We start from the raw sequence: 10,465 nt of genomic DNA on the forward strand, positions 1-10,465 counted from the left end.
GAGCTCTGTAGCGCTTTATACATAGCCGCGAAATTCAAAAGACAAAAAGCCGGAAGATATTTGCCAACCTAATATTTTATACAAATAGCTGTCTTCGATTTACCAAACGTTAGAGAGTAACGAATCGAACAAAATAGAACAGCTGTTCAAGAGGACTGGCACCACTTACGAGAACCAAATGTGATTCGTTCATTTCGGTTCTCCTCTGGTTTCGTGTACTTTCATTCACAATAGGAAAATGTTTCTAAAATATGAAAAACTGAATTTTCTTCAACTCTCTAAAGCTTTTACAAATAAATTTTTGTTAAGAAAGTAGCGCCCAAACTAGCGAGTATAGAAATTTCGAATGCAATTATTAATAAAAAATTGTAATATTTGCTTTGAAAGCTCCTCTTCGGATTCAAGTTTTTCCCAAAACAACCCACTGTGCCCCCATGAGCATGGGCATGTACAAACCTCTACGTTTTCCCTCAAAGTGCCTCTTGTGCAGACGCGCATCTACTCAACTAGACCAAAACAACTACAACGCAGCACTCAAGTGCACATGCACTTAAGTTGCGGGATTTTCAGTTTTAAGCCGTGCAAAATTCATTGACGGAGAGTTAATGTATTTTTAATATTATTAACTACAGTTTTTCTTGCAACTCAGCAGCAGCTCAACGAGCAACAGCGAGCGCATACCTACAAACGCGCGAGTGACGAGTATTTCTAAAGCTTTATGTAAGTGGTAAGCGTGAAGAGAATGCAAATTCATCGGTGTATTGTCTTGGGCGTTTCGCATTGCTGTTAATTTGTGTTGTGCATTTTTGCCACTGTTGTTGTTGTTGTTCTGTTTTTTTGTTTTCAGTGCGGCAGCGTTGTGTTGAAAGGTTGCTTGCAGTTTCTGTTTGTTGTTTATTGTTTGTCCGTCTGACTGGTTTGTTGTTGTTGTTGTTGCTGCTGCTGTTTGTACACGCACAAAGTTGTAGGTAATAAAATTACAATTACCGTTACGTATACGCCCGCGTGTCCAAATTTGTGCATTTATCAAATGCTCAACGCCCGCAATGAGCATATCGAATTGTTTGCTGAAATGTGTACAATGAATGTATGAAATTAGTGGCGCTTGAAGAAACTCTTATTTATATGCACTGCCGTGATTGATTGGTGCGCCTGGCAGATGGGTGCTGCCATTGTCTACGCTTGCTTTTTGCGCTTTGTGTTGTCTACCTAAAGGTTGCTTTTAATTTATTATTGGACTCCTACGGGTTTTGTTTGTGCAAGCATAGCGCACTGGGGTTTCAAACAATGGACGTTGAGTGGTGCAGGTTGCTTGCGTTCAATCACTGGTAATTAAGTAATCGGCAGTTTTAGACTATTGTAGCTGCTGATCCACCCTTTCACGAAATCATACTCAAATTTGATATCAATAATATTAAATTGTAATTTAGACTCAATAATCAAATCACCTTCAAGTGAAGAGGCCAGTTTGCCAACGTAGAAGAATTGCAGGCGTGAATAATGAATAAATTTGCCAAATTTTATTCAGCAAAATGTTTGTTGCCATGCCATTCGAGCTTGATTTGCGTCAATCTGCTATAGAAACAAGTAACTGTTCGTATGCATAAATTTTGAAATAAAATATAAGAACAAGTTTGAATTTATTATTTCACTTTTTAATTTTTTATTCATTTTTTCCTTAATTTTTATTTTTTATTTCTATTTTATATTTCTATTTTAATATTTTTTTTTTTTTAATTTTTTATTATTTTTTTATTTCCAAAAACCATTCTACATTGAGCTGTTAATGGGTGAATATTAAAAATTAAAACTTAATAAATAACGAAATTGTGTCTCGATTTGACTTCGTTCCGGTTATGTCGCAACGCTATAAATTGCATTAATTTTGATTTCTTTTCTCAAAAAGTGTACAAAGCAGACACATACATAAATGTACAGTTAAATTTATTTTTGCGCTTTTTACGCTTAATTATCAAAACATGTTTAAGCTTTATTTGAAAACACTTTCATATTCTTTTGATATTTGTCATTCATATTCTTTGCTTTCATGTTTTTTTTCAATTTTTTTTTTGTTATTAATATTTCATTTTTTGTTAATATGCATAACTGACAACAAAAATCACTTTGTTCACAATCAAAGATTTGATGAACGGTTTTTTCAACATGATATTTCTCAAGCTCTTGAGTGCACCTTAATTCTTTTATGAGTCATTTTAAAACACGTTCTCATTCTAAATCGCTTCATTCATCTTCTTTTTAATGCAATTTTACTTAAAAATTGTTTATTGCTTTGCTAAGCAAATAAAGTTTTAATTAATTCTAAAAGTAGGAGAAGTGGCTTTAGCGAACATTGAGACAATATGAACTTAATTGTCATAATAAAAGGTATATTTACGAGGGTAGGTCAAAATGTTAATGAAACGGAATTACCAATGATGACTTAATAAAGATAATTGTGTAAGTAGATTTATGTTGTGTTTACTACTGTAATAACTCTATTTCGATTACTTTTTAGTAAAAAAAACCTTGTATATATGTTACGACAGTATACTATACAAAAATTGTTCCCGAAGTTTCCGATTTGTGATTTTTAATAACAAAATCTACATTACCGAAATGGCTCACAAAAATTTTAGCTCAAACGATTATTGGGTTAAATTTGTTCGACTAATCGATTACATTTTTTCGAAAATACTGTTTAAACTTAAAAAAATATTAATAGAAAAAATATATATGCGGAATAAAGCTTCACAAGTGATGCCAGAGATGATATGCACTAATTGTGTAAAGTTTTATTCCGTTATCTTGATTGGTTCCTTATGTTTACATTATAAAGTGAAGGAATAAGATGGATTTCAAAATTGTGTTATGAGGAAAGTAGTAGTGGTTGTGAACTGATTTCGCCCATTTTTTGTCCGTGTTATCAGGGTGTCATGAAAATATTATATAACGATTTTCATTCGAATCGGTCGAGTAGTTCCTGAGATATGGTTTTTGACCCATAATTGGGCGATGCCAAGCCCATTTTCCATTTTGTAAAAAAGTCTGAGTACAGCTCCCTTCTGCTATTTCTTCTGCAAAATTTAGTGTTTCTGACGTTTTTCGTTAGTGAGTTAACCCACTTTTACTAATTTTCACCTAACCTTTGTATGGGAGGTGGGCGTGGTTATTATCCGATTTCAACTATTTTCATGGTGTGTAGTGGGGTATGTAAGAGAACCGACTGCAGAAAGTTTGGTTTATATAGCTTTTTTAGTTTACGAGTTAAATACAAATAACCGATTTGTGGGCGGGGCCACGCTCACTTCCCCTAAAAAATTACATCCAAATATGCCCCCTCCTAGTGCGATCCTTTATTCCAAATTTTACTTTTATATCTTCATTTATGGCTTAGTTATGACACTTTATGTATTTTTGGTTTTCGCCATTTTGTGGGCGTGGCAATGGTCCGATTCTGCCCATTTTCGAACTTGATCTTCTTATGGTGCCAAGGAATATTTGTGCCAAGTTTCGTCAAGATATCTTAATTTTTACTCAAGTTACAGCTTGCACAGACGGACAGACAGACAGACGGACGGACGGACGGACAGACGGACGGACGGACAGACGGACGAACGGACAGACATCCGGATTTCAAATCTACTCGTCACCCTGATCACTTTTTCGTTTAGTTTTAGGTGTTACAAACAACCGTTATGTGAACAAAACTATAATACTCTCTTTAGCAACATTTGTTGCGATAGTATAAAAATGTATAACAGCTGATCTGTTATCAAGTAGCCAGCAGTGCGAATGGCAAAAAAGGGTTTCTCAATAAAAATTTTAATTGATCAATTAATTTGGCTGTCTAAAAACGCTAAAATCGGTTTTAATTCTTTAGAATTTTCGGGATCCGAACTGAATTATTCATGAACATTTTTGACTTCATTTGTAATATTTACACTTTTAAACTGTAAAATATTTTAAACTTAGAATCGAAATTTCGGGATTTGGCATCCCGAAAAAAATGTCTTCCAGTGGTTCATAAATATTTAGTTCTAATTGATTCATTAAAATATAAAAAAATTGCTAGATAAATGCAGTAGCAGAATTATCATCAAATATTGGTTTTATCAGTAAGGTGAAATTCCGCAAAGTTACAAAAAAAACTTTAAAGAAGTAGTTTTTTGTTTTAAATTTTTTATCCACAATTTGCTCCATGCATTCCCTCTCGCACTACCGAAAACCGCGAAATACTCTTCCGACTGCTTTGGTCTGCACCAATCGGACCAAATGCTGACTGACAGCCATAAAAAGTATTAGCAGACAAATGGATAGCTGCTTGTATACCCAAATACATATGTACATATGTATGTAAGTCGTAATCTCATAAGGTAATTGACTCTCCGTTGGCTAGTCGATTGGTTGACTGATAGTTTTGGCTTTCGGCTACTTTGGCTTAGCCAGACTTACAAGCATTAGTCGACGTTGTTGTCTGAGCGGGTTCGAACAGTCTGAATGAAAAGGAAAGGAGTTAACCTTGTGCACGCTAGCCCCGATACAACAAGTCTGCGAGCATACTCGTACTGCATTACATTCATAAAGAGATAATACATACGCTATACATATGTATAATATATATAAAATAAAAAAAAATATATATTTGATTCGGTAGCTTGTAAATAGATTTTTTCGCTTTTTTTTTTGTTAAATATTACATAAAGTATTATTCAATATATCATTATGTCTAAGCATACTGGGATATTTATGTTTGTATGTATATATATCTCTAAGCCAAATATTGTAATTCTTATTTCTACCTTTTAAGATAGAGTCTTGCTTACATATTAATATATGCAGATATGTGTTGCATGTAATTCTGTATTTGCGTGGCAAATATTCCTTAATTAAAAGCTGTGTTAACACACCGATTTTATCGAATTTCGGAATTTCTGTGCATATTTATGATTTCGTCAATTCAGTTGCATATTTGTGCCTATTAAAACCGCCAACAAGTATAATATTACAAAATGCAACCCATATGATTGGCACTCCCATTGACCAGAGTGGCAGGGTGGTAGTCGGAAATACACTTAGAAAAATATTTGAAGTATTTGAGAGCTTACAAGGGACTTCTAACCAAAAATCTCTCCATATTTTCAAATTATCGGATATTTATTCATATTGTAACCCTTCTAAGCCTTACCTTCTTCTTCTTCTTGACTGTCGCAGACACCTCTTACGCAGTTATAGCCAAGTCCACAATAGCGCACCACGCATCCCTCCTTTTGGCAGTTTAACGCCAATTGGTAATACCAAGTGAAGCCAGGTCCTTCTCCACCGGTCCTTCCATCGGAGTGGAGTTCTCCATCTTACTGGGCTTCCACCAGTTGGGGTTTCACATCCCATCCTGTTGCTTCCTGTTCATTGGTAATACGTTTTTATGTGGTGGGTCCCAAACTCTACACGCACAACCGCATAAGTGGGATTCGCCTTCTCACTTTAGTTCGCCTCCAAACGGATGTCTCTTGGCTACCCAGATGATACTTGGTCTAAGACGGGAAGTCGTGCGCTGCTTCAGCCACATGCAATAGAATCGTTCCTAGCCACTCAGAAACTTTCCTCACCTACGTGAACTTCTACATATGACTCCAACCTCCTTACCTTAACCTTAAAATTAAAGCAGATCGCACAGTTGATATTTCTAATTCTTGAAACTTTCTCAAGTGCTTCTTCGCCTGAACTTCAGGTATTTCAAAATCGCGATTTTAGTCTGCTAAAATTAAGGTCTTCATCTAGAGCTTTACAGTTATACAGTAGATTATAATGCAGTAATTGAGTGAAAATAGATCTACAATAGATCTCCATAACTCCAGTCTAAATTAGTGAAAATTATTATACAATATATCTTCATAACTCCACTCCAAATCGCGCAAATTAAATGCATTACAATTTCTCTCAGTGTAAATTATAATTGAAATGTTAAATGAAAAATATCAGAATAATAACAACTTAAGCTAATGAAGCAAAATCTCAGAGATATTGTGGAGCAAATTTTGTTACATTCTCACACACACACCCATATATGTTTGGATATGTTTAAGTATCGTTGACAAATTTTTTTCTAATGTGCTAAATGTTTTCATTAACCATATTGAGGCATTGCGTGCTGTCTAAATAGAGCCCAGTAACAACTTAGTTAGTGAATGGCTTTAATGGCATTGCAGTACTAATATTTGTAAGTACAACAACAATATATGAGTTACACACAAGACAGGCGCACCATTTTCGAGGCATATAAATCATTTAAGGCCGTGAAGGCGTTACTTTTTATGTCGTCTAAGAGGCCACTGAGTGATACGGTGCATATGAATGTGTGCTTAAAATTGAATTTGAAATTCGATTTCATTGAATTTTTTTTTTTTGTATTTCTAGAATAAATATGAGTTGCTTTTTAAAGTAAAAGTGAAAATTCTTGAGCATTGTACTGTGACCATAATTCGAATGCCAATAAAAGAAGTACTGGTAAGAGACAAATGTATGGCAAAAGTATAGTTATTAATAGGGAATCTAGTTTCGATTTTCGAATATTCCATCACTTTGAGTGCGCTCAATTCGGTTAAATCTTTTTCTTTCAATTTTTCTTTGTTATAATTTTTTTATATTTTCTATTATTTTATTTTATTATTATTAATTTCATTTTTTTTATAGATTTTATTTCTCATTCCGTGTCAACGCTAACCAAGCAACAGTATCATATTATCTTAATCACTGTAATTAAGATGAATTTTTTGGGCGCGTATCAGTGTTGGTTCATGTAAAGGGTGATTTTTTAAGAGCTTGATAACTTTTTTAAAAAAAAAATTTGCAAAATCTCATCGGTTCTTTATTTGAAACGTTAGATTGGTTCATGACATTTACTTTTTGAAGATAATTTCATTTAAATGTTGACCGCGGCTGCGTCTTAGGTGGTCCATTCGGAAAGTCCAATTTTGGGCAACTTTTTCGAGCATTTCGGCCGGAATAGCCCGAATTTCTTCGGAAATGTTGTCTTCCAAAGCTGGAATAGTTGCTGGCTTATTTCTGTAGACTTTAGACTTGACGTAGCCCCACAAAAAATAGTCTAAAGGCGTTAAATCGCATGATCTTGGTGGCCAACTTACGGGTCCATTTCTTGAGATGAATTGTTCTCCGAAGTTTTCCCTCAAAATGGCCATAGAATCGCGAGCTGTGTGGCATGTAGCGCCATCTTGTTGAAACCACATGTCAACCAAGTTCAGTTCTTCCATTTTTGGCAACAAAAAGTTTGTTAGCATCGAACGATAGCGATCGCCATTCACCGTAACGTTGCGTCCAACAGCATCTTTGAAAAAATACGGTCCAATGATTCCACCAGCGTACAAACCACACCAAACAGTGTATTTTTCGGGATGCATGGGCAGTTCTTGAACGGCTTCTGGTTGCTCTTCACCCCAAATGCGGCAATTTTGCTTATTTACGTAGCCATTCAACCAGAAATGAGCCTCATCGCTGAACAAAATTTGTCGATAAAAAAGCGGATTTTCTGCCAACTTTTCTAGGGCCCATTCACTGAAAATTCGACGTTGTGGCAGATCGTTCGGCTTCAGTTCTTGCACGAGCTGTATTTTATACGGTTTTACACCAAGATCTTTGCGTAAAATCTTCCATGTGGTCGAATAACACAAACCCAATTGCTGCGAACGGCGACGAATCGACATTTCACGGTCTTCAGCCACACTCTCAGAAACAGACGCAATATTCTCTTCTGTACGCACTGTACGCATTCGTGTGGTTGGTTTAATGTCCAATAAAGTAAACTGAGTGCGAAACTTGGTCACAATCGCATTAATTGTTTGCTCACTTGGTCGATTATGTAGACCATAAATCGGACGTAAAGCGCGAAACACATTTCGAACCGAACACTGATTTTGGTAATAAAATTCAATGATTTGCAAGCGTTGCTCGTTAGTAAGTCTATTCATGATGAAATGTCAAAGCATACTGAGCATCTTTCTCTTTGACACCATGTCTGAAATCCCACGTGATCTGTCAAATACTAATGCATGAAAATCCTAACCTCAAAAAAATCACCCGTTATAATGAAACCAGAATGCGGTAAGAAGTTTATGAAACTCGCTCAAACCAATTTCGTATGCAATAATATTATATCTATCAACCTATAACTAGTTCTCTTGTGTCTGTGGTTTGTGAAGCTGTCTGCTCGCTGATTTGTTTTCATGACAGCTATTGCATAATTTCCTAACCAAAATGTAACACTAAACTAGAAAAGAGATAAAAGACAATTTTTTTTTAAATTCATATATGTAAATATGTCTCAAGAACGTAGCTGAGAAGCAGAAGCCGTGTATTATCTATAACGGTTATATTATAGTGGTTATACGATTTTCAATGGGCTGGTAAATGAACATAAATTATTTTATAGGGTTGTAACTTTGCATATAATTATTTGAAGACTTAAAAAAGAGGAAAAAAATTACATATTGTTGTTTTTTGTGATCAAAAATTCCAACGGGATTAGAAAGAGTACATGTTTGACTCTGCTACTTGTACTAGGATTATTAATTTCGCACAAAAATTAACAAAATGGCGGACCTTTGAAACTTTTTTTTTTTGAAAATCGCCTTTTTTCAGTCACAAATCAAGTTGAAAAGTAAAGAAGACCTTTACCGATTTGATTTATCCTAGTTCATACCATAGCTACATATGTATAGAATAACATATTAAAATTAGGAGCCGATTGGATTAATAGGTTTTAAGTAACCTCATGCGCCAGTCATAAAAACACTGTTTCGATAAAAACGCGTTTAAAGTTTTGAGTCGCTTTCGCCTTCGCTGACGCTTCCACCATAAATCGCCTATATCTTCAAGAGTTTTTGAAATTTTAAAGGAACGTTCTTGAATAGTTATAGGTTCGAATTAAATAAAGAAACGATTTTTTGAAACTGAGCATCGGGGGGTCCCTTTAAGTAAAATAAGACGAACATATTCGAGATACTGGGCAATAAAGTAAAATAAGCCGAAGATATCTAAAGAAATAGGAAATATTTCGAAAATAGTCGTATAAGGTGATTAAAGTGGTTATTAACTTCTGAAATAAAATTTCGAAATTCTAACTTCTCACTGTCTGTCTGAGTTCTTCATTAAACCTATTGAAGGGTGGGACCACTTCTAGCTTTTCAAATAATTCAAAACTGGCATATGATTTGACCAGTGCTTCTTAAATTATATATCTGTTGGTTTGATTAACCTCATTTTGGGGGCGTTTCAAAGATTAAATTGCCTTTATCTGCACTATCAGCTCCTCAGGAGACAATGAACTCGGAAGGTTTAGTACTATTACAGTACTAAATAAATCTAAAGCCATATATAATTCAGCACCCGTACTACTCGAAATATTTAGAGCACCCACCGAACTCTGCTTCTCCTCCTTCTATTGCTGCACACAAGTACTTACCTTCTAAACTATTTTGCAGCTACTTGTAAATACACTAGTACTAAGTAGTAGTACTCAGTATAGACATACACACACAAACCATATTAACTTTCATATTGTTGTAAAGTAAACTTTTGTTTTGTTTTAAAAGCTACCGGTGTTTTATTACTCGTACTTGCTACATACTAACTGTGCTTTATGTTTGCTGCCAGCACTGCAATACTTGCCGTTCGTTGTCTTACACATTCATACATATTTTTGAATGTGTGTGTGTGTTTGTGGTGTTCGTCTGGTGTTTGATAGTTGGCTTGAATTGCAAGCAAATTCGAAAGTGGGTCAGTTTTTTACTTTCGGTTTTGTTCGGTATTTTATTTTTATTTTTATTATGTTTATTTTTGGTTTCCCTCGAGAATTAATTGCATCTAAATTTACAGCATTTACATTAAGCGTTTTAGGGCATATTAAGTTTAAGCTGGTGGTGATGCGTAAACCGTTTGATGTATCATGTGTCATCATCATCATTTTCAGCATTTAATTTGAGTATGCTCCAAATTATTAGGGTTAATAATTGAAATCGGTAAGTGAATAAATTTGGATTTGTAAGTTCAACTTGTGGTTGAGTTTAGAGCAAACATGATTGTTTCGCAAATTTGTCCGTCAAATGAGAAGTACTGTCTTACATATTTAACTACAGTTGCGAAATGTTCGAAATTTTGATACCACAAGCTCTTGAGGTCACGTGTGGTTGCGGGTTTTATAAAATATATAATCAACAAAGTGAAGATTGAACACCAAACTCTGCTTAGATATATCATGGGATAGCTATTTAACAGATGCCTACTTTCATGGGCCTATATGTGTCCAATATTTTTATTTATTCTAAATCAGAAATATATACAGTCAAATAAGTACCCGGAAATTCTCATTTTAGATTTTCCCACTGTGAATATTTCAATTTTTTTCCCAGGTTGGCACAACTGTCAGCCACTATTCTGTCAATTTTTATTGCTA

This window comes from Zeugodacus cucurbitae, chromosome 4 (genome assembly GCF_028554725.1).
Source record: "Zeugodacus cucurbitae isolate PBARC_wt_2022May chromosome 4, idZeuCucr1.2, whole genome shotgun sequence".
Lineage (NCBI taxonomy): Eukaryota > Metazoa > Arthropoda > Insecta > Diptera > Tephritidae > Zeugodacus > Zeugodacus cucurbitae.